The sequence below is a fragment of the Dermacentor albipictus genome, chromosome 1, assembly GCF_038994185.2.
Source record: "Dermacentor albipictus isolate Rhodes 1998 colony chromosome 1, USDA_Dalb.pri_finalv2, whole genome shotgun sequence".
NCBI classification, from domain to species: Eukaryota; Metazoa; Arthropoda; class Arachnida; order Ixodida; family Ixodidae; genus Dermacentor; species Dermacentor albipictus.
In genome coordinates, this window is record NC_091821.1 from 167,140,433 (window position 1) to 167,166,795 (window position 26,363).

Consider the following 26,363-nt stretch of genomic DNA (forward strand, 5'->3'; position numbering starts at 1 on the left):
CCCAACATCAGATTCTACCGTTTTCCTTCAAGGCCTCACGAAGCGAGCGTCGGGCGCGCTGGATAGCTGCAGTTCGTCGCGCTGGGTAAGCGAAACTTGGCGCCATGCTGACTTCCTCGCCTGTTTTTAAGCTTGGTTGATTATCTGCGTTCTAAAATTCGGTCTTTTGCGCCTACAGTCCCGACGGCAGACCGACATATAGCAGCAGGCACGGCTGGTGATTCACGATTCGAGACCCGGCCACAGCGACAATTAACAATTCCACCTGTGCGAAGTGGTGGAGTGACCAGGTGTGTGCAAATGACCACAAATGGTCGGGCTGATTCGGTGACAAGTTACTATCCCACTACGAGCAGCACAGGTTACAAAGTTAAATGTGCTCATCCTTGACCTCAAGCCAGCACGTTGAGGCAGCGCAGCAAGGTAGTATTGATTGCAGCACATCGATGTTTGAGCACTGTCATTAAAAGCTACGTGAAGCGAGCAGCGCACGAGCTCGTGCTGCAGCGATATTCGCACATACGTTACTGCGAGCTCATATGCATTGCACCGGTTATTTATCAGTTGCTAAAGGGACAGATGGCCGCTACTACAGTGCAGGCATAACTACTTGACTAGCGGCATGCAGTCAACAAAGATATAGAGGCCCGTCGTTTCGCGGCATGTCGAAGACCATTGCCGTCGCGGCGCGTACCGTCGTGCGCTCGAGCAGTTCCGTACACATGATGTCTGCTTATCGCTGCTGTGAATTCATTTATAGCAAACATTTCCTCGCGTTCGTGCACCTGAATCTAGCAGCGTGCAAACCTTACCTGAAGTTCAACTTCGTACGCGCCTCGTTTCACTTGCGATTGACACTGCGCTAAAATTTCGCCGCTTATTTCTTGAACGGCGTACACGTATTCGGCGTTGCATAATTTATTGCCTTTACGCAACGTGCCACCGCTGAAAAAATCTTTGGCTCCCGATATTTGCTGCAAGCCGTGGTACAACAAAACCGAAAGTGGCAGGTCCATATTGTAAACGTGCTTTCTGAAGCAGGCGACCAAGCTTGGTACTACCCAGTCCAGGACAGAGGGTGCTTTTTAGCACCATTTTCGCAGCGCCCTATGGGCAATTCAAGAGCCCCATTAGCGCGTTTTCGAGTAGAAATGCCAGTCGTTCACTTTTTCTTGATTCTTCCTTTTTTTCGCAACATTTGGTTGATTCAGTTGGGCCGAGATGTGGGCGAGACTTACGCATCCCGTAGTGACGCTCATTATTCGTGCAACCATTGGCTGACTTCCTTGTGAAATATTAGACGACGATAACAAATTGTGCAGTTTCTCGGCACCGCGAAGTCACCTGATGCGATGGTTTTCAGCCTAGCTAGTTCCCTCCTTTTACTCAATATTGTGTGTTAGTGGTCATTTGTATTTATCAATAGATTGGGGGGAAGGGGCAGAGATAGAGAGAGCGATAGAGAGAATCCTACATTTCAAAACACTGGCAAAGCTGCACGTATGCGGCGAAGAGCAGCTAGAGCCATAATTATAGGCGGAAATGTACACTGCGCATCACCCTTGTGTGGAGCACGGGGATGGCGGCCGCCGGGGCGCTCCGCAGGCAGCCAGCGACATCTAACGGTAGCTGCTGGGCTCGAGGTAAGAGGTGCCTGGGCACGCAGCGGCCGACGCATCTAATCTCGGGCCCAGCCACTACCGTTCCGAGTGGATGCACCGTGTGAAATGACCTGCTATAATTCGTAGATATAAATATGTGTCATAACGTAATTAATTTAGAAAGTTAATTAGCGTAATTCCGTTTACTATTCAATTGAACGTTTTGATTTCTCGTGGAAGTAATGGCCACCTCATCGAGCAATTTAGATCAAAGGTTATAATTGTGCTATTTGCACAATTTTATATAAACAGAACCCGTGGATAACCCACGAAATTATACATTTAAAGCGGAAAATTAACCGTGAGAGACAGAAGTAAAAAAAAGATCATAATAAAATTTCGGCGCTAAGCTCTATATTGCGCACAAATATGGCTGCTGCTAAAAGAAATTACTATGACGTGACATCAACTAATTTTATGAAGCACGATCCGCACCGTTTTTGGCGCCATTTGTCGCATAATAACGAAGGTCCAAGTGGCATTGTCGCTAATGGCGAACTTGTGTCGGACAACTCGCGTATGGCAGTATGTTTTAATGATTTTTTTCAATCTGTCTTTACTGACATTTCTGCAGATGGTCTTTCTCCCCTCTTACTAGAATCCCTGTACACATCACCAATGCCTAATATTCAAGTTTCGCATGAAGGCATTGTGCCTCTTTTGCTTAGAATTAACGATAAGAAATCAGTCGGTCCAGACGGCATACCAAATGCCTTTCTGCGCAGATATGCGGAATGGGTAGCTCACTATCTAGATATCATTTTTAATTCTTCACTAAAACAAAAACGGGTTCCAGATGACTGGCTAGTCGCAAAGGTGGTTCCGGTTCACAAGTCTGGGGAAAGGCAACATATTGGAAACTATCGGCCAATTTCACTCACGTGTGTAAGCTGCAAACTACTTGAACACATAGTTTCAAAGTCATCTACACCTACCTTGAAGACAAGAAAGCTTTTTTTCCCAACCAGCACGGATTTCGGCAACACCTTTCGACTGTCACACAGCTGATAGAAACGATCAACGATTTTTAAGCTTCCTTGAACAATAGAAAACAGGTCGACGCTATATTTTTAGATTACTCGAAGGCGTTCGATCTGGTCTTACATAACGAATTCATGAAAAAACTGATGAAAATGAATATAAATTATGATGTTGTTATGTAGATCCGCTCATATCTTACAGATCGGACACAATACGTTGAAATAAATGGTAACAAATCTAACCAATCAAAAATAACCTCAGGTGTTCCACAGGGATCCGTTTTAGGACCACTTCTTTTTCTAGTTTACATAAATGATATTGCTCGTCACACAAGTAATGACATAACCATCCGGTTATTTGCAGACGATTGTTTATTATATCGTGAAATCAATAACCAAAACGATAAGGCGCCACTTAGTCAAGCCCTTAAAGCTGTAGAAGTCTGAGCCGCAAAAAGTAAAATCTAAGTCTATTTATGCACAGAATTACAAACAAAACAAAGCATGTTATTGAGTGTAATTTTGAGATGAACACCACAATTCTATCCGAAGCTGAAACGATAAAATGCCTAGGTTTAACAATTTCGAAAAACATAAGTTGGAAATCACACACGGACAGAATTTGTGGAGCTGCAGAAAAAAAATTATGGTTCCTTCGCTGAAAATTAAAGCTAGCAACCACACCCGTCAAACTACTTACAAATTTAACTTACATTAGACCGACGTTAGAGCATGCCAGTGTCATTTGGGACCCGTTTCAATCACGATTAATAGACCGCATTGAGAAGATACAGAGAAAATCTGCAAGGTTCATTCTTTGCCGGTATTTTCATACTGACTGTGTTTCCGAAATGCTTCGGTTGCTTGATTTGCCTCCACTGGCTCAACGGCGGAAGTTGGCTAGACTTAAATTTCGTTTTTTGTTATCAAAAGGCCACTTCAATATTGAAACCACACCCTATCTTGCTCCCAGACAGGCTAGAAACGTCAGGTCAAGCAATCATTGCATGTTCTCAATTCCAAAAGCATATCTGGACATGCACGCTTATTCATTTTTTCCGCGAACGATTAAGGGATGGAACAATTTGCCGGCGTCTGTTTTGCAGTCGAGTAGCATTAAAATATTTGAGGAACGCGTTTAAAAACGTTTTATAAAATTGAATTTTAGTAGTGTCGTGCAAACGTTGTCAAACTATTCTAGAAATACATACAATAGTATTTCTTTTATGCTGCTTCCGATATCACTGTCACAATGTTACAAACATGTATTTCTTAGCCAGAAGATTGTATTTGTATTTGGTTATTTGTTTTGCGTTGTATTTTCCAACATCCATTGCTTCATGTCCTATTTACGTTTGTAAGGTGTTTACATTTTTTACACCATGTGCAAACTTGCTGAACCCACCCTGTTACGGCCAAGACGGCCAACAGTATTTGAATATAATAATAATAATTTGCCATACGCAATCTTTGAAAAATGTGGTGCGGAAAAAAAGATAAGAAAATACCCTGTATGTCGGTGAGTACAGACTAACTCTTTTGTTGTGTGTGTCGCGCAATCGCACCCGGAAAAATATCTCTCAGGAACGTCATCCGAGAATACCAGCGGCGGGACGAGAGGATCGGCCATTCGAGATTGTGTTTTGAGCTTGGTAGGGCTGTTTGAAAAAGAAAAAAAAGGGGAAAAAATGAAGAAAAGTACATAAGTATGCGTGCCAAGATGAGCCACTCGCTTTTGTGTTGCTTGTAAGCTGTCGAATAAAACTAGGGAATTTGAGCCCCTCACATCATTGGCATATTCGACAACGGGTGGCCACATTGCTGAGATACAAAATTACCTTTATTTTTCTAGGTGAACCTTTGAAATTTCGCCTCATGAAATTTAACACAGTCACAGATTTACCTATAAGTTCCAACACAGATCACGTGAAAACGTTGCGCATAACTAGCGTATTCAGCCTGTGACATACGTGGATCCTTGACGTGACACTGCGCATGGAAAAGCTTACGCTTGCGCGAGAAAGGTACATTATTGTACTTGATCAACAATTGGCGAAGAAGAAAAGCCGTAGGCTGGAACCAACGTTTCGAAAAGGAGACTTGTGTTCGTCAAGACGGCCACCATGGTATCTCGGTGTTTAAGGCATTGCACTGCTGAGTTGGAGGTCACGAGTTCGATCACGGCTGCAGCAGCAGCCGCATTTCGATGGGGGTAGGAGGAGGAGGAAATAAAGAGAGCAGGCGGGGATGTTAACCAGAAATGCGTCTGGTTGATTACCCTACTCTGGGGGACGGGAAAGAGGGAATAGAAAGATAAGATAGAGAGAGGGAGGGGGAGGAAAACCGCGGTGAGTTCGCGCTCGCGCGCGGAGGGCCTCACCAAGTCAAAGACGTTCACACAGGCCAGCCGCCTTCAAGAAAGACAAATGTGCCTTCACAGTTTTGTGGGCCGACGAGCGATGGGGAACGGTCTTCAAATAGCGCCTGCACGGACAACGGCCGATCATCCAGTCGTCATAATGCGATATATAATGTTTGTCTTTCCGACTGAAATCGATGACAATGGCACAATAAACGTTCGATGTTCTCTTCCACGCCGCAGACGTCGCATGCAGCACTGTCGGCCGTTCCAATCAAAGTACTGTATGCCTTCTTGAAAGCCACTCCCAGCCACAGCCGGTATTAGCTGCGAGAACTTAGGGTGGCGCTCCCTCGCGAGTGACGTCACGGCCAGGACTGCGCTCCCTCCGGCCCGCTCGGTTGCCACGTGCGCTCGTTCCCTTCGTGTATGCTTGGGGTATTGGTGGCTCGAGCCGTACTTATTGAAGGATATGTCGGCTTCTTTCTGCTGCCATACCTGAACCACAGTTCCTTCTTTAAAAGCGCGTGAGTTGAGAAAATTTGCGGCTTGGAATCGCAAGCTATGTAGCGTTCCCTTACAAACTTTGTTTATAGAAAGTCTATAGGCAGTCTGTAGATGTTTATAGACTGTCTATAGACTTTCTATAAAAAATTTGTAAGGGTTGTTAGGGGTCTATGGGTTTTTCAATGCATATACGCGCCGTGTCTGTCCAGAAATTTTGCGAGAAATGAATGTCTGCAAATTCAACACGAAATTTGTGTATGATACTTCACTAAACACTTAACATTCCTTTAGTACTTATCCACGAGAGACGTCGCATTTTACATGGAAGTAATATCTTGGTATTTTGTGTCAACATGTTATCCGTGTTAGAAAGATATTGCCCAGCGAAGCTGACATTATAATTCTTATTACTATGGTGGGTTGTTCTAGTCAAATATGGCCACTTTATTAATGCGTAAAAGAGAGAGGTGGCGCGCATTTCGTATGAAAATGTTTGCAGCTACTTTCACTGCTCTCTGAAACAGGCCCCCATAAAACGACTTGCTCATGGCTGCTAACACGACGGCGCGTCATATGCAGAGTATTTGCATAGTTAATTCACAAGTACCATAGTAGCAATCACCTGAAAGAAACGTTTCGTGGTTAAGATCGATAGCCAATCAATTGCAAGTGATGAAATGTTTCATAGTGGCTTTCAGTAGCCTTTGTCGACAATATGGCACGCCCCTTACGCAACGGTAGCAACCGACTCTCGTTATGGCAAGGCACGCATTATTCGCGAAACCCATCAGTTCACTAGAACTTCGAATTGACACCATGAATCAGTTTTTGACAGGGTCAATTACAATGCCTAAAGTATACTCGAGGTACTACAGCGCAGGTTAAGGTGCTTAGAAAAGGAAAAATCAAGCACTTTCTGCCTCACGATGTCTCGATTCAGCGTTCTTTAATTATACAAATGGAGAACTATTCGCTTCGTCATTATATAAAAGAGAACCTCGCTAACCTTCATGAGAAAGACACCACAAAGCTTGCATGTTTCACTTGATTTTTGACCCTCCACCGGGGAATTATATCTTCAATATATCCCATACTACTAATGAATGACGCTTCGGCTTCTTTCTGGTTGCACCCATACGGTCCAAAAGGCATACTCCCCTAAAAGATATGGGCCGAGCAGGATGTGTTAGCTCGCCAAACAGATTCGTCATGTATATTCCTCAAGCAACAAACACCAGTAAATTGCTCAAGTGAGTAGAACGTGTAGTACGGAAAAAGGAACATATATTGGTACATTCTTTTTTGTATTCTGCAAACAGCTCTAAGCCTCAATTAGCTTTACTTCAAGTTACTCCCACTTAAACACGTGAATAAAAGACCGCCTAATTTTGAGAAGCGGTTAAAGAAGCAAGTGGTGCTAGTAGAATCTAAGCTGCAGTTTTAAGTCCTCGTGTTACTGCCGAGCATTTCTGTGAAGAAATGCAAAAATTTGATTAAGTTACGGATTAAAATCAAGATAACTGTTGTAGAAGTCATGTACAGTCAGCGTTTGTGACATACTTGTTGCACCGCGACAGGTATGGTATCATAACTGGATTCTTGTATGCTATGTTTTTGCAGTTCTCGATCCGCGCATGAAAAAACCGCAATGGCTGGTCTGCGCTCCTTCGGCTGGCACTCTAGCGTTGCCTCTGAGAAGTGTAATGTTGTCCAGTAAATAAGCTCTCTGAATAAATTTTCACAAACGAAGACGTTGCAAAAATATATTTAAGACGACTGCCATAAGTGTACAAGCAAAGCAAAGAGAACGAGAGCGAACAAACGACAACTCTGCAAAGGCGCCCGGACAACGCCCGAACTGTAGCAAATGACAGGCGCGAGTCCGTGCCCTGACGTCACGCGAGCGGCGTGTTCCACTCTGTTAAAGAGAGCTTTCGTGCCAGGTGATGAAGCTGCCTTGCAGCGTCTGTCCTGTAAAGAGGAATGGGAACGCTGCGTTGTTCTTGATGTTACTCTCGGGCAGCTTTGTCTCTTTGGTCATTTCCACTGATCCCCCAATGGCCAGGTAGCCACTGGAAAATAATTTCGTGGCCTTTCTATTTGACGTCGTGATGAAGTTTGACGATTTCGTATGTTAGCTCTTCGTGAGCTCCACGTCTCAGATGGGGGTAAAATGCAAAAACTCTCTTGTACTTAAATTTAACTGCACGCTAAAGATCCCCAGCCCATGAACCTTAATACGGAGTCCCCTACTAAGGCGTACCTCATAATCACATCTTCATTTGACACGTAAAACACTCCAGAACTTAGCTTCGTCAGGGCAACAAGTCCCCTTGCAGAAACATTGGCTTCAGACTGAGGCTTCCCTTGTTCGCCCACACTTCGTCTCTTCAGTCTATATGTCTCTGGATGCTTGTATTTGGACACATTAAGGGAGATAAGCCATTCGTAATGCCAATTAGAAATTTTATCGCGGTAGTTTTGCAAGAATACTTGGTCATATACATATTTAATTTCTAACTACGATATACATTCTTCCGCAAAATCTGAATGTTTTACGTATGCCAAGATCAATATTGTCAATATCAACTACGAACCGTAGTGCACCCGCCAATAGTGAGCCTCGTGGAACTCCCGAAATTACGGACTGTCACGGATTACAACTTTTTGATTCTAGATTTTGTTTTGTACATATGGTAGGTCTAAGGCGATTTTAGGGTCTTTTCCCTTGTTTTTCTTGTTATCAAATTATATGGTGACATCCTGTCTTATTCATAAAAACATGACCGGCTCCTCGCCCCCTCCCCTTTTTTTATTTATCTCCCTTCTTTCCTGCGTGCATATTCTCAAGTGCATTAGGAATTACATGAGCATAAATTTATTAGAACGCGCGTGGCACCACTGTAAATCTGCGGCGTAAGACGTTGAAAGACTGACCATTTGCAGTGGAAAATGGTGTCAATGCCATGGCCTAGTGTTTTTCGAAGCATAGAAGGGCGGTAGAGAGAGAGAGAGAGAGAGACGCACACAGAGAGAACAACTTCATTTGACATGAAACCCTAGTCTAGGCCTGCTGAGAAAAGCAAGGCCTTGAGGAGTGGTGGCTAAACCTTAATAACAAAATCACATTTCAGTCTTTATCTTCTCTTTAGATGGCATTTTGAGCCCAGCCCGCGTTTTCTGCATGTGGGTCAGGTATACGAGCTCGTTTAGAAAATGTCACCCCCACGAGGTCGTCAACGGAATCATACATCGCCCAGAGACATACGCATAACCAGCTGCAGATGACGCCCCCTAAAGGAAACGCGCTGCTTTGCGCCCCCTACGCCGCACGCGGCACCTGTCGTGCTGATACACCTCGCTTCCGATATGCGAGTCCTGTCCTTGTGAGAATTCGTTGTGTGGCATGCTTGAGTTTCTTCCGTGGGTGTTGTATGTATAGCACCTTTCTCAGCGCAACCGTTTGTCGTAGAAATGAGCGCAACAAAATGAACCATCGTTACGCATATTAGTGACGGATATGCGTTTTTTCTCGCAGTAGGCGTTATAATATTTATGAATAAACGGAAACTCCTACATATCACGGTTTTTATATGAAATTCGCGTTGTAGGTGGCAGCTCATCATTGCCAAAGACATCATTAACTGATCTCAGACGGTTTCCTTTTTTTTTTGAAATTTATTTGACTCGGTGGTTTAGCATATGGTGCGAAAGAAAGAACCTCTTACTCCCAGAAGCACCATGCATGCTTGAACGCGGAGGATTTGGCAATACTAGGCGAAGTGGCAAGAAAAGCGCCGCAGCTAGTACCCCAAATGAAGCGTGAGCGTTCGTTTTGTCGCTGACTTTTCGTGCCCACGCCGGGAGAGATGAGCTTGACACTTTCCACAACCGCTGCCGGCGTAGCTCTTGCGAAGGTCCGAGTGAAGTGACTACTAAATATAACTGAAGGGTGCAAGCAGCGGAAAAATTTATTATTTGTTTATGCTTCTTTTTAACTTGTTCTTCCTTTCTGCTCGGCAGCCTGTGGGACCATACAGAGAAGTGTTCGGCCCAGGGTTTTCGAAAGGCCCATTCAGAAAGCGTATGGAGGCAATAGTTTTCTCGGCCTGGTATCACGTCAAGCGGCAGATCGGCGCATTAAGTTCCAAAGGGATCGGTAGTTCGAGAAATGTCAGTTTATACTTTACCCCTTGCATCATTGCGGTGAAAGCGGCCGCGATACCTGTGGTCCACAGTGCATTTTGCGTTATATTAAAGCATGGTCGTATATTAAAGCGAAACAAAAGTAGAAATAAATGCTAGAAGCCGGGGCTAAATGCAAAACGAATCAAGCGATAATATTGTAAATCTTCCCGAATGCTACAAAAGTGGCGTCGCTGTCAGGTGTCACACACCAAAGCAAACAACGCCGTCGAGGAGGAAGAAATGTGGGGAGACAGTGTACCCATGACACATCGAAAGCGCGACCGTTAAGGAAAAGGGACTTATGTGGTCGAGCTTTAGGCAAAGACGTGCACGGCGACACTGCCGTGAAAAGCAACGCCTGACAGACAAGAGTGACATACGTACGTATCGACAAAGCAGTGGGACCTCTGCGACTGGGATATGCCGGGTTTTCTGTTCTTTTTGTTTTCATATGGAACGTACAGGTGGGAGCCCCACTTAGTGAATGTCCATCACCGCCTTTCAATACGAGATTTAGTTAGGAGGTAATATGTGAAAGAAACTGAGTATTCAACCTTCGTGCGGGGATTGGTCTCTTCGTTCAACACGTCGTTGGATTGTTGCTCTGCCTCCATGTCATATTCCGTGAATATCGAAGAGCACCCCAGTGTACGGTGCGGCGTCGTGCGCGATCAATGAACAATCAATGGACGATATAGGTCTTCCAGGCGCACGCAAAATAACATCTTGCGCAAGTTCCTAAGCCGCTGTTCTGTGTATCTGTTTCGCCTTGTTCGGAAATTGAATTTAGGGTAGCGAGGTTTAAAAATGTTCAATTTTTTGGTCAAAAACAGATAGCGTTGTCGAACCATTGAATAGGAATTGGTCGGTGAGCTCCAGAACGTTTCTTCAAAACCAGAACACTGCCGAAATGAAGAGCAACAGGGTCGAACAGATATAGCGCGCTGTTCCCCGCTTTTCCCGAGCGCACCGGCAAATTTCTCGCGCTGTGGATAAGCGTATCAATTCAGCGACGGTGGCAACCGAGAAACCAAGCGAGTTGCGAAAAGAGTAAATCGCGCGAGCGGTCTAAGCGCAAGCCGCGCAATCGGTCTGGATCGGATGCGCTGTCGCCCACGAAATGGAGAACTCGCGGAACGCGATGTCATGAAATTGACGTCTTGCAAAATGGGACTCGTGGAATCTGTCTGTATAAGGTGGGTGGAACCTTGGACACGGCTGGTGGCTGCTTCTCAATTATATTTTGAACCTCCAAGTTTACTTTTATGAGAAAATCTCGAGTTCACTTTCCGGCTGCCACTCTCTGGCATCTACGAAATGACGAAGATAAACAAACGTAAGCAGCGCATCGGTGCGTCATTGGATGAGCGTAGGGTGGAAAAATGGCCTTAGCGTGGATTGCGCCAGCTCCAGCCATCGCAAGAAATTTTATGTTATGACGAACATGTTCTGCCTCTCTGCCACAGTGAAAACTGTGAAATGCGCTATTAACCCTTCCGGCCCTGGTGATGTCATTCGACGCCATCACAGAAAACGCCCTACAAGATTCAAGAAACATAATAAGTTGGAAAACTTATGCGTTGCACGCGAAGTTTACATAGTCTTGAGGTAATTACCAAAAGGTGGGCTAGAATGTGGCAAAAAATGCAATGTTGTGGCAAGAAATGCAGTGTTGTGCCAAAAAATCAAACCAAGAAAATCAATAGTAGCAGGGACACTTTTGATCCCACTTTAGGAGGTTGTCTGAGTTGAACATCTTGAGCGTCTGGTCTGATAATTTAATTTTAGAATAAAAATGTACTTAAAAAATAAATGAAGTAAAGGGATAGCTCATTTTACGATGCGTAATTTGACGTCACGAGGGCTTAGTGGCTGTAAAAGCTACGCTGCTTAGTTTCATAGTCGTCACTTCGCTTTTTTTTTAGCGAGTCTCTCTCCCTCTTTGTTTTATTTGTTTGCTATACGGAATTGTTAAAAATAGGCTGTGGCACTTAGCATATTTGTAGTCATCGAGCTAGATCACTCAAAGACACGGGCATTTCTTTCCTGAAATTCATGTACAAAACACCCTAATATTTTTATTGCTTGACTTTGGGTACGACCAGCTGTTGAATTTATTTCACGTCATTATTCGTCTTTTCACTAAAGATCATAATTCCCTATTTCTCCGGGATAACCTAAGGCTTGGATTTTTTTTCAGTTTCAGTTTATTTCTTTAATAAGGAGGAGACATACATGTTTACATAAGTATACAGAAGGAGGTCCCAGAGCATGTGGCTGAAAGGGGACCTCCTGTCAGAAAATATATACATTAAAGGAAATACAAGGTATAAAACAGCAATATAGTAGTCACTATGAGGAAGCATATTCAAAGTATAAGTACAAACTGTAAAGTAATATAAAGTCAATAGGTAGTCGTACAATTAAAACAGTAGTTTAGGGCATTCGCAACATAACAAACCAAAATATTATAAAGGCTATAAATGAGAGAAAAAGAAAACTAAAGAAAAAAGAAAAAAAATGACAAGGAAATGAGCAGGAGTGAGGTGAATAGCTTAGATATGTGGATTATTTTGGCTATCTAGTAGAAAAGTGAATAATGTTTTCTTGAAGAAACTCAACGACGAAGAGTGCTTGACATTTAATGGGAGGCTGTTCCAAGTGGATAATGCTGCGAAATATCCAGATTGTTTTCCACAATTAGTATGTATTAGTGGCAATAAGAAATTGTTGTTAGCTGCAAACCTTGTGCGGTTCAAGTTAACCAAAGTAGCCGCAGAAAATATATTTACTGGAGAAGGATTACGTATTACCTTAAATAACGTTATGGCTAATTTATATTTAACAATATTTTTTACTGAAAGTATTCTGTGGTTGAAAAGCATATCAGAAGCACTGCAGTTGTATGAGCTAAATGACAATATCTGGATGGCTTGATTCTGGTGCTATAGTGGTGCTATATGAGTTGGATATGTGTTACCCCATGCTGTAATGCAATAATTAAGATGGCTGTGAATAAAAGAATAATACAAGGTCAGCAATGTTGGTTTGCTAAAATAATATCTAGATTTAGGTAAAATTATAATACCGGGAGAAATTTTGCGCTTTAAATAGGCGATATGGTTCGTAAACTTTAAGTTTGAGCCAAGAATTATTCCAAGAAATGAGCATTCATTAACTTCACTGATGTTAAGAGAGTTTAGGTTGACAGTGGGAATGAACTCTGGTGTCCTATGATTCGAATGAAAAAGCATAAAAGACGTTTTGGTAGGATTTATGCTTAGCGAGTTAAGCTGGCACCACGTTAAAATATTTTTCAGATCAATGTTTAGCTTAGTAGTCAGGGAAGTTAGTGAACGATCGGTAGCAAGTAATGTAGTGGCATCGGCGTAAAGAAAGGCCTCAGTTTCTGTTAAACAACCGGGTAAATCATTTATATAAAGCAGGAATAGTAGCGGGACGAGTGCAGACCCCTGCGGGACCCCTTTATTGGTTATCGCTGCATTGCCACGCATATTCGTAGGTTTTTGTAAATCTTTCGGATTTTCCGCTAGAGGCACTACGTCGTTCGCACACATCAGACGAGGGACCTTCTGTTGAACCCTTTGCTCATTACACATGTAAGATAGATCCAAACCTAATCCACAGTTCTCCAATCACCTTTCTATGCCCTTGGCTAAAGCGTAAACAACAATATGCAGCCGGAGGGAATCCTTCTTTCAGTCTTCGGTGAATTTCCACAACTGCATTGCATTTCCGGTCTTCCCATAAAATTTGTACTTGGTTGTCCCTATAATCTCCTTCAGCAGATCTCCAAAATCGTTATCTATGCCTTCGTGCTTGAGAATATTCCATAGCGATTCCCTCTGTATATTGTCGTAAGCTGCCTTAATATCTAGAAACGCCATTCATGAAAGTACTCTCAGCTATTGAGACCTCTGTGCACTGAGTTAGCATAAAAACATTATTCTCCAAGCGTCTTCCCGATCTTAACCCATTTTGTAGCTCCCCCAAGATATTATTTTGTCCGCACACTTTCACAGCTCTAATTTTATGGCTTGCACTGCTATGTTCTATATCACCGATGTTACTGTAACTGGTCGGTACGAGGTCGTCTTATCCCTATCGCATTTGCCTTTGTAGATGACGTTCTTCTTGATTTCATGTCATCCAATCAGGATTTTTTTTTAATTACTTGCTCTACGGCACTAGTCAACTCTGCTCTGCTATTTTGACCCAGCTGTATTGGAATATCATCTGGTCCTGCTGCCGCGTTGTTAGTGCATCTGGTTGAGCCTGAACAACGCTTTCTTTCATGATAGTAGTCTGCTGGGCCAGTCGGCGGTAACATATTGTAAACGTATAAGCAGCTTAATGGCAGGGGTGAAGAAAGAGCCTCTGTCCTGTCAAGTCTTTGTTCACTCCTACCGTTAAACCGCGCATACGTTTACGATATGTTAATCGTTTTTCTTGCCGAATTTATCCCTAATAACATCTCTGGTTCACTGCAGTGCGTCGTCTCCTTCGATGATGTCACCGTTTTCATCCCTTATAGCGCTATCCCTTATCCTCCCTTATAGTATCTTATATAACCATTTGCGAATATTAAGTTGGAGGTCCTAGTGTTCTTACGTGGTTTAACAAGCTTTTTGGTGGGCCTTTGCCTTTTGCCAATGTCAGGCATCCAACGTTCACTTGTAATTTTTTTTTTCTTGCATGGGCTCACTCGCCACCCTTGTACTTTCTCGGTACTTGTTCTATCTAACGAGTGCCTCTTCCTCGTGTAATGCCAAATTTTTGGTTTCTTTATGACCCCTAGACGCCTCCTTACGCTCTTTCATAGCTTGCTTTATTTCCTTGTTTCACCACTTACGTGATTTTCTTTCCACTCCAACAATTTGAACCCATGTTTGTTTGCATGGCGTCTACCAAGTCTTTATATTCCCAGACTGATGTAGGAAGCGCCTCCATTTTCTTCTCCATACTTCTTGCAATTTCTGCTATTTGCTTTTCATTAATATTTAACAGTTCTTCTGCTATTGATTCCTGTCTTGTGCCAGTATCTCTCCCAAAGACATACGTTTGTCATCGCTACCTAGGCTATCTGTTTCTGTTTCATCTATTGGCATTTAGTCTAGTCGTTCGTAAGCCGTTTAGGAGACTAAGGCGTAATCGACGCATAACTGGTTCTTTCAGCATTGCCACGTTACCTGACCATAACATTTATCCATGTATTTAGAAATGAATCCTACCTTGAAGCCCATGCTTGACTTGATCTAAACTACGCCTGTCGTGAACGCGCCGAAGGAAACTCAATGAGCGTCTTGGGCACGTTATAACGCCAGGCGTCATTTACACCAAGTCAAGCATGGGCTTCAAGTTAGTATTCATTTCTGAATACACAGGTTGTGTTCTCTAATAATTACTGAAAGGTTCTGCTCGTAGCAAAGATTCAGAACCACCGTGACCAGTGTGTCCGTCTAGATCCTCCATGTCTGCATTTATATCTTCTACTAATATCGCATAGCCTGATTTTCTAAACTCAATATTATCGTTTCTAATACCGTCACTCAATTCTTTATTTTCGTCCCTGCTATCGCTACTTGTCCATAGGTAAGCTTATTCAAGCCACGTGTTTTTTGCCTTCCCATGTGCCGCAAGTCCATAGATGCTTCTTTTATGCCTATATAGTTTACCCTTTCTCACTTCAAAGCTTGCCTAATTAACATGTTTACACCTCTGCCTTTCGTTGACCCAGTCACTCTGTTGGACCCGTCCCATAGAAAAATTGTCAATAACAGGTGGCTTCTCGAAATCTCGAAGAAGCGTTTCGCTCAAGGCGTACACAATAACGACTTCGTCATTCAACTGTGTTTGGATTGCTAGCCATTTATTCTGCTTGTGACTACCCTGCATGTTTATGTAAGAAATTGGGCTGTCTCTATGTTTATTCTTTGTGCGGCATTTATTAACTTCTCCTGTTTGAATTCTTCTTGCTGGTTTGTTGCTACCTTCAGTACTTAATCTACACTAAAACATGCTGCAGTACATGACGGCAAATATCTTGGCAGCTCTATTTCCAAGCATTTTACCGTCAAAATCACGGCAGTGCGTCATTTTGTAAGACGTACACGACGACCTGCTACACACGGCATGCCAATCGAATCACGTTATTATCATGAGCAATTCCCCCCCCCCTTCCTTTTTTCTTTTTTCATGTTATATTCGTGACTCTCTCCTTGTCTCCTTATTCACTGCAATAGAAACGTCTTGTCGGAATGGCGTCGACGTGGCTTTTCAAAAAAATTATAAAACATGACGGTTAAAATGACGGTTAGTTTTTTACAATGTGCCTTCCTGAGTGCCTGCGGCCAGCCTAAAAAAGCTACTGCGCGTGCCAAAAATCGACGTCCTACCGGTGTTCCCACGCTATCGTTAAAATGTATCCCGGCACTCCAAAAGGCGCCGTCGTGGCCTGCCCGGTGTACTTCTGGGTTGTTGAGAAGGACTACAATAAATTATGTGCATGATGTAAAAATAAAAAAAACGAAAACATTTTTACGTATAAAGGGTGTCCCAGCTAACTTTAGCAAGAGTTTAAAAATATGTGAATGCCACGTAGCTGCAGCTACGTGGCGTTCTGTTCATGGACAGAACCAAGGTAATGCTGTTTGCTGTCGCTTGGAGATACACAAATTCTTTGTTTCATTTCGCAAAATTAGATAGTTAGTCTTAATTAATTAATCAACTTCTCAAATATTATATTTAGATGAAAAGTGTCAATGAGAATATTGCACGGTGACGCGAGAAACTCCCGATAGAGCTTTCTGTTGCTCAATACGTGATACATAAAAATGTTTTTCCGAACCTGAAAGAATCCCGCAAATATCCGCACAAAATTGCCGCGTGACTGGCAGCTCGAGGCACTTTGCGTTTATTCGAAGGCTCCTTTCACGCTCGCAAAAACACTTTTAGGTATAGCGCGTATCGAGCAACAGAAAGCTGTATCGGGATTTTTTCACCTGGCTGTACAATTTTCTCATTGGCGCTTTTTGTGATATGCTGTTTCGATATCCAGTGCGGGTTTCGAATGGTTATGACCGCTATAGCGCCACTCCGCGCCAAATGCTGTAAGTGCTCTCTGCCGTGTTTCTTTTCCCCTTACTGGAATAAACTCATTCTTTGTCTGGTCCCCGACTTGAGCAGTCCGGCTCTGCTTTTGCGGCTCCGGCCGTTAGGCCTCCCGCTGTAGATCCCGCGCCCGGCCGCCACGTCGAAGTCTACTACACTTTTCATCTAATCATAATACTTGAGAAGTTGAATAATTAATTGAGAGTAATTATCTAATTAGGTGTAATGAAAAAATAATTTGAGTATCACGAAGCGACTGCAAACAACAATACCATGGTTCTGTCTAGCTATACGTGGCATTCGCATATTTTTTAACTCTGGCTAAAATTAGCTGGGACACCCTGTATATGAATGTAATCCCGCGTCGTGCGGGCAGTCCAGGTGAGGTTCTGCACTGTTTTATGCGGCATAAAGGGGTTGTTATTGCCGCGGGGTAGTCAGGTTACATGCTAATGCTCTAGTCCGCCAGTTATTTTGCATGTGTTATCGTACATTCTATCGCAATGAACGATGATCGCGAACATTTCATAGCATACTACGTTGTTCGCGTCGCGCGTACAGCGTGATTATAGACTGGCATGTTTTACAATTCAAGCACAAGAACGACGTTATGACAACAATATAATTTCGGGGAAAGCGCTCATCAGTAAAAAGTAAAACGATGCATAGATGGCAATATAAAGTATGTGGAGCAGCTAATGTATTGAAAAATCATTCATATAATCCTATCCGTGGGGATTCTCGTGAACCTCTCTACCTCGCTCCGTCATACTTTTTTAAATTTTGCTTATCTTCATCCTGAACTTTGTTATATAAGTCTAAGCACGAAATGTGTGTGTACGTCCCACGCAAGTGCAATGAGTAAAAATTTAGATTTTTTGGGGCACAATATAGCAACAATACAGCTGGCCATCCACTGGAATAAATAAAAGAAAATACAAGTATCCAGGAAACAAGACACAAAGAAAACTGCCATGTTCCAACCTCCCTGCGTATTACAGCAAGAAATCCTTGACTTACATAGTGTCCTCTCTACTTAATGTGCTCGGGAAAGATGACTTTTGGATCCTTTTGTGCAGCCTGAACACTGCAATTAAAATGATACGCTACACCATCAGTACACCTTAAAGGGACACAAAAGCGAAACACTAAATCAATGTAGACTAATGAAACATTGTTTGCGAACCCTGCAGGCACTCATTTCAAAAAAATAGTTCGATTATTAGGTGAGAAAATGAAGATTCAAATATCAGTATTTGAATTTCGCGCCGAAACCCCAGCGCCGGTACGTCAGCGTGACGTCACGGATTCCAAAGTATGTTTTCGCATTTGGGGCGCGTTGGCGGAATAAAGGTTCTCGAAACTTGCCATGTTTAATAATTAGTTCCTTTAGAACACAATGTAGTCAATCTGTACCGCTATATATAATTAGTAGGCCCTAGAAGATGCCATCAAAATCCACGACGTCACAGCCCCCAGGTGCGGGAACTTAGGCAGGCGTCGCCACCAGTATTTCGTTTTGGCGCTTTATCTGCCTTACCAAACGTCTTATCGTTGTAAGAGTGGTGTTTTTGGTGTTGTAGAACGGTAACTTACTGATGCAGCAGAAATCATTTTTCACTTTAGTGTCCCTTTAATCAAGGTGCATGTGTTATTTGTATGGCAATGTGCGCGTAATATGCCAACCTAATATATATGTCGCCTATTGGTCGTTCTCGTTAGTATTCATACTTTTTCAGTATTTTATTTATTGTACGAATAGCATGTTGTCAGTATTCATATGTGTATTTGTAAACTTATTCTTTGATTTATGCTGTGGCAAGCGTGCTGTTGATATTGTATTGTGTCTGTTTAGTAATTTTTCTTAGCTGTGAATATTTTTTGAATGGCTATGAGGTTGTTTTAGGAAGGATACTGTATACTACACATGCTGTTGACTGTAAAAGGGAGCAAGGCCCTCGTCAAGCTGACACATTTTGACAAGAGTCATTAAGAGTCATTATATATATATATGGTGTCCCAGCTAACTTGGACCAAGATTTTAAAAACACCCAAGAGCTCTAGAGAAGTCGTACCGACTGCATAGTCACCGTAGTCGCATGTACTTACGGCAAGCATTTTTTTCACCTTGAAGTATTACTTAATTGATTACGGTTAATTAGTGAACGTTTTAATTATTGCTAGAATCGCAAACATATCAATTACAAAGTTGTAGAGCACCTTAAGTAACCTCCGAATCAAGCATTTATTTCGTGCTGAAAAAGTCCTGGTTGCTTTTCCAAGAAAACACAAAAGCCCATGAAATACGCGAAATACGAAATAGATGCGCACTCGTACGCCGCTACTCAAGCGCCTACAAGCAACCATCGAAAGATATACCGGTGCAGTCGCTTATCGCCGCATCGTACAAGGCTCTGCAACGCTTACCAATGCGTCAGCGGCGTGTTCTCTTGATTGACGCGACATTCACACAGCATGAAGCCCTGTATCGAGCTGCCGCCGCCATTAAAGCCATGTATCCGTGGCTATTCGCTTGGGAGCGCTTGAGTAGCGGCGTGCTTTGCATGTTTCGCGCACTTTTGTTTCTTCTCGCAAAAATTAATGCGGCAAAGCTAAGCACTAAACAAATGCTTGATTCGGAGGTTATTTGAGGTGCCCAACAACTGTGTAATTGATGTGTTTGCGATCCAAGCAAAAATTAGAAAGTTCAGTAACTAAAAGTAATTAATTAAGTAATGCTTCGTGATGAAACAAATGCTGGCCGTAAGTACATACGACTACGGCTACTATGCAGTCGGTGCGATTTCTGTAGACCTCCTGGGTATTTTTAAAATCTTGGTCCAAGTTTGGTCATCAGCGGTCACTCGCCTGCAGGTTCATGCAAGGCTACAGAAAGCAGCAACACAGGCATCTGACTACCTTCACACACAAGGCCTTACCATCTCAACAGAAAAATGTGCGTTAGTCGCTTTTACGCGATAAGCGATGTCTCGTTATCCCATATGCATCAATCGCCAGCCTATCTCCTACAAGAGAAATCATCGGTTTTTGGGCGTCATTGTTGACCGGGACCTCTCCTGGAGCACTCAGGTTGGCTACTTGAAGAAGCTCACGTCTATTGTTCACGTCTTCAAGTTCATCGCCGGCAAAACATGGGGATCGTCAGTGGGCTCTATGCTACAGTTATATCGAGCACTTTTCATCGGATTCTTACGCTATAGCTCTCCCGTGCTTGCTAAAACATTCAAGTCAAATCTTCGAGAACTTCAGAGCGTGCAGGCGCAGGCACTACGTGTTTGCCTAGACCTTCCGCGGAGCGCCTCAACAGCAGGAACCATTATAATAGCTCAAGACCATCCGATCACGACTTACATTAGCACCGACGCGCTTAGGGCCCATGTTAGTCATGTTTCACGGATGCAATCAAGCTCTCTTGCCTGCCTGCCAGAGCTACGACCACAGGCGTCCTTCTCCAACGAGGCCAGCATTCATCCTGCCTATCTACCATCGGGCTTCACACCCTCAGCACGTTCAACCTCAGCCTTGTGGTGTTTAAACAACCCCAAGTGCGTCTTACGGTTCCAGGGATAAGAAAGAAGACCGACCTGCCTACCTTGGCCTTGAAGCAAGCAGCTCTGGATTGTTTGCACACTTTCTACTTTGATCGAGTCTACATATATACGGATGGCTCTTCCACTCAGACCAGCTCCACCAGCGCAGTGGTTATACCATAACGATTACTAAGCATCCAATACAAGATTTCTCACTTGACAACATCGACCGGTTCGGAGCTTGTTGCCCTCCGAGGTGCCGTTGATTATATTAATAATGAACCGGCTAATCGGCGGGCAATATTCTGCGATTCAAAGGCGGCCTTACAATGTCTTCTGTCATCTCTTCGTCGCGGGTCATGAACAACTGGTGTCGGAGATACGAGAAATGCACCATCACATAATCGCGAAAGGACACCATGTCGTGTTTCAGTGCCTGCCTGGTCATTGCGGTATATCCGGCAACGACCTCGCTGACGAAGCTGCTAGAAAGACACATGAAGGAGCAACCCTTGTTTCTGTACCTTTATCACGGACTGACGCAGCCCAACACTTAAGCAAGCTAGCGCACTGTATGACATTAGAGAAGTGGCAGACACCTGAATTCACACAAGATCGATTGCATTCCCTCGACCCCTCTATGCAACTGCGGCTGTTACCAGGGTTTACGCGAAATGAGGAAACAATGCTGTGACGCTTACGCTTGGGCGTCGCATTCACCAACGCATATACGTTTCTGATTGAAATGGCTGATAGCGCTGACTGCAATGCCTGTGGTGTCGAAGAAACTATAGAACATCTACTGTGCCACTGCCCATCTTTTGAAAACGAAAGACATGACCTCTACAGAGCTTTCAATCAGCTAGATCGAACACCGTTCACATTGAACAAGATCTGGGGACCATGGCCTCGCATATCGCAACTACAGAGAGCCACAAGAGCGTTGTTGCGATTTTTGAAAGCTACCGGGTTAAGTCACCGTCTATGATCCGTACTGAGTGACCAAACGATATCCGCAGTGGACTTTCTCCTCTTCTTTTATTCTTTCCGTTCTCTTTTTTCAGTGTAGGGTAGCCAATCGGGCTCAGTCCTGGTTAAGCTCCCTTCCTTTCATTTATCATTGGCTCTCTTTTTTGGTCCAAGTTAGCTAGGACACCTTGCATGTATATATATATATATATATATATATATATATATATATATATATATATATATATATATATATATATATATATATTGTTGCACCCACAAAAGGCGTTACATTGAAGCCGGGTAGAGTTAGCAGCGATGGCCTGGATCAGCTGAGCGCCTGGCGAGATTCAGCCAGCCAGCCACACGTCGTCTTTCTCGTTCACCACCCTCCGGTGCCCCCGCATACTTTTTGTTGAGGCGTGAACCCACTATGCTCCTAAGAGTGTCACATTCGTGAATCCACTACACACCTAAGAGCGTAACATTTCCCTCCGCGCAGACGAAGCCCGCCGGGCAAGTCTAACAGGCTATCGAGAAATAAAGGGCTTTAAACGGGCGACATGCGAAAGTTCAGTCTTTGCTGACCGTCGGCCATTTGATGTGAGACGTGCTATGCGGTAGGTTAATTCGCTGATGCGCTCCGTAATAACATAGGGGCCAACATAGTGGGCCAGCAGTTTTTCACATAGTCCACATTTCCTGGTTGGTTTCCAGAGCAACACTAAATCACCAGGGTCATATATCACGTGTCGGCGTCGGCGGTCGTAGCGTGCCTTCGAGCGGTCTTGTGAAAGAAGAGTGCGTAAAGACGCAAGTCGTCGGGCTTCTTCAGCAAGACAGTCTCTGATATACAAAGATTATCGTGGCTGGAGAACGGGAAGATAGTGTCTAGTGTATAACGAGGCGGACGAGCGTAAAGAAGAAAGAAGGGACTGTAACCCGTAACTTCATGCTTTGAGGTGTTAAATGCGTACGTAATGAAAGGTAGCACGCTGTCCCAGTTCTTATGATCTGACTCGACATACATGGACAGCATGTTAGTGAGAGTTCTGTTCGTGCGTTCCGTAAGGCCATTTGTTTGGGGATGATACGGGGTGGAATGTCGAAACCTTGAAGCACATAGACGAAGCATCTCTTCGACCACGTCTGCAGTGAACTGCCGCCCACGATCGCTGATGATGACTCTGGGAGGTCCATGTCGAAGAATGACAAAACGCAGCAGAAAAATGCACACTTCGGTTGCAGTAGCCGATGGTATTGCAGCTGTCTCACAGTAGCGTGTCAAGTGATCGGCACACACGATAATCCAGCGGTTCCCATCGGATGAACGCGGGAAAGGACCGAGGAGGTCGATGCCAACTTGCTCAAAGGGAGTGCTGGGGGGTGGCACTGGATGGAGTTGACCAGGAGGAGCACTCGTCGGACGCTTATAACGTTGACACTCGTTGCAGCTGGACACATACTGGGTGGTCGTCTGGCGCATTTTGGGCCAGTAGAACCTTTCTTGAAGGCGGTAGAGAGTTCGCGCAGAACCCAAATGTCCAGATGTTGGATCGTCATGCATAGCGCGCAAGACGGAGACACGGAGACTCTCCGGGACCACCAGAAGATATCGTGGGCCTGTAGTAGAATATTTCTTTTTGTAAAGAACCCCATCATGAACACAGAAACGAGTTGATGGTGCTGGTTGCCTTGCAGTAATGAACAGTGGTTCTAAAGTTCTGTCTTTTTGTTGCTCGACCTTGAAGGTATTTATATCAGGAAATCCCGGCTCCAGTGATGCAATATAGCAGTCGAAGTTGTCCGCGTCGCAGTCCGTCGTTAGAAGCGGCATGCGCGAGAGGCAGTCAGCGTCGGCGTGTCGGCGGCCGCTTTTATAAGAAACGGTAAAGTTATATTCCTGTAAACGAGGTGTCCAACGCGCAAGCCGGCCCGACGGATCACGGAGATTAACCAGCCAGCAGAGAGAATGATGGTCTGTCACCACAGTGAAGGGGCGCCCGTACAGGTACGACCGGAAGCGCTGTACTGCGAAAATAACTGCAAGACATTCTTGCTCTGTAACGGTGTAGTTACGCTCGGACTTACTTAAAGAACGACTCGCATAGGCGACGACGTGTTCTTTGGTGTCGACGCGTTGGATAAGGACAGCGCCGATGCCAATACCGCTAGCGTCCGTATGAACTTCTGTGGGAGCCGCATGGTCGAAGTGTCGGAGAATGGGGTGAGACGTCAGACGAGACTTCAGCTCACGAAAACTAGCTTCACATTCAGGAGTCCATTCAAAGGGAACGCCCTTCTGGAGGAGGCATGTCAGCGGATACGCGATGTTGGCAAATCCACGAATAAACCGGCGGAAGTACGAGCAAAGCCCTAGGAAACTGCGTAGCTCTTTTACATGGCGAGGTTGCTTGAAGGCTTCCACCGTAGCAGTCTTCGCTGGATCAGGTCGTATACCGTCCTTATCCACTAGGTGTCCCAGAACGAGTGTTTGGCGCTCTCCAAAATGACACTTCTTCGAGTTGAGGACCAAACCCGCTTTTTCCAAGCAGTCTAGCACAAGATCGAGACGTGCGTTGTGCTCACTGAACGTGCGCCCGAAAATCACTACATCATCTAGATAGCACATGCATACTTCCCACTTCAAACCACGCAGGATGTTGTCCATGAAGCGCTCAAAAGTTGCAGGCGCATTACAGAGCCCGAACGGCATCACATTAAATTCAAAAAGTCCATCTGGTGTTACAAATGCCGTTTTCTCCTTGTCTGCCTCGTGCATCGGAATCTGCCAGTACCCCGACCTCAAGTCAACAGACGAAAAGTAAGACGCTGATGAGAGGCAGTCGATAGCATCATCAATACGCGGAAGAGGATATACGTCCTTTTTAGTGATGGTGTTGAGGCGGCGGTAGTCAACACAAAATCGCCATGAACCATCTTTCTTCCTAACCAGGATCACTGGCGCTGCCCACGGACTACAGGATTCTTGGATTACATTCTTATTTAGCATTTCGTGGACTTGGTCATTGATCACCTTGCGTTCCGATGGTGAGACTCTGTATGGTTTCTGTCGCAGTGGTTGGGCAGATCCGGTATCTATGCGATGGTGTATACGAGAAGGAGGAAACAATGGTGGCCCCTCTTGCTGGGAGAAGTCAAACAGTCGGGCATGCTTTAGCAGAATATTCGCCACTTCGTGACGCTGCTTAGTGCTGAGCGACTTGTTTACCATAGTCAAAAATGAGGAGTGCGCCGCAGGGCAGACATTAGCGAAATGGCGCTCATCCGCATAATCAAGGGCCTCTGTAAGAATGGCGAGCGATAGCACGTGATCTTCATGGTAGGCGGCAAGTTTCAGACCCTGTGGTAGTATTGCAGGTTCACTGGAACAGTTTACGGCCCATAAGTTGGTGCGTCCCTGAACAACTGACAGCGTGCAATACGGTATCAGTACATTCCTCTTGATGCAACTCAGGTGAACGGGCTCCACGGTAGCGTCAAACGTTCCGTCGGTGGTTGGAAAACAGGCGACTGAAACGTACGTTGCGGATAACGGAGGCACAACGGTATCCCGGGATACACAAAGCACACTTTCACGATTCGGTGGGCCTTCCATAAACGCAGCAGAAAAGCTCGTACCTACACTGATTTCACCCGTTTTGCAGTCGACAGTGGCACCACACTGTTTCAAAAAATCAAGGCCCAGGATTACGTCATGCGTAGAATCCGGTAGAACAGCGAACTCCGCGTTAAATATTTGGCCACCCAAGGTTACGTCTACATTACACACGCCCACAGGATACAACAACTCCCCACTCACTCCGCGAAACGTATCGGCACGGTCCCAGCGAAACATCACCTTTCGTCCTAGGAGGCTTTTAAACGCCAGACTCATCACTGAAACGGTTGCTCCCGTGTCCACTAAGGCCATGGATGAAACCCCGTCAATTAATACAAACACCGTATTCTTAAACATACAAATGGTTGGAGGTATCTCTGTCGACAGCGAAGATTGTCCAGCGACCTCACCTCCAACGGCCGCGCTGGCTAGTTTTCCGGAGGTGGCGACGGGTATCGACGCCGCGGAGAGGGCGATCGGCTTACACGAGGAGCGGGTGGTGGTGTCAAGCTGCGATCGGATGCTGGAGAACGGTTCCGCAGCGGCTCCGGGTGCTGGTGAGGCAAGCTTCCTAAGTATGCCTGCGAGGGCGAGTATGTTTCGCCCAGAGGAGCGCGGTACCGCCTAGACATCGTCGATCGGTCGAACCTCGGTGGTTGGCGGCGATTGCAGTACCTGGCAATGTGACCCAAGTCGCCACAGCTATAACACACAGGCAAACGACGATCGATGAACTGCCCTTCGAAGCGCTCAGCCGTGGGGGGTCGTGTAGCAGAGCGAAGCGGCTGAGCCTGCTGCACAGGAGGAACGGTCGGTCTGCGTGCAAACCTGCTGGAGCGAGGGTGTTCTGCAGGTCGGTGTTCGGTCGTAAATGTGTCCTCACGTGGCCATGGAGCACCTCTGCGGTTGACGTCTGTGACACATACCGCCGGTTGCCAGGAAGCGCAGGGTGCGGCAGGTGCCATGTGTTGCGGGTAATAACCGTCAGGTTGTCGTATGACGTCGCGCGCAAGTTCCTGGTGCCGCAGCAATTCCTCACGCACGATCTGCCGTATAGTAGACGAAAGATCGGCAGACGGGCTCTCATCTACGCTGGCAATGGTTGTCACATTCGCCAGGCGTCCATACTTTGGCACAATGCGACGTGTTTTCAACGTCTCAAACGTACGGCAATGACGCACGACGTCTGAGACGGAATCAACGTGTTCCCGACTTATGAGGAAATTGTATACATCTTCTGCAATTCCTTTGAGGAGATGTCCGACTCGGTCTTCCTCGGACATCCGCGGATTTACCATTTTGCACAGCTTGAGGATTTCCTCGATGTATATAGTGCATGTTTCTCCAGGAGCTTGAGCTCTTTGAGCAAGTGTTCTCTCGGCGCGTTTCTGTTTG

The 26,363-nt window shown here is 44.9% G+C and overlaps 1 protein-coding gene across 1 annotated transcript in view; it reads left to right on the plus strand.

The window, feature by feature from the left end:
• LOC135911721 (synaptotagmin-15-like) overlaps positions 1 to 26,363 on the plus strand; it is a 387,529-nt gene that overhangs the window by 254,036 nt on the left and 107,130 nt on the right. The window lies entirely within an intron of this gene.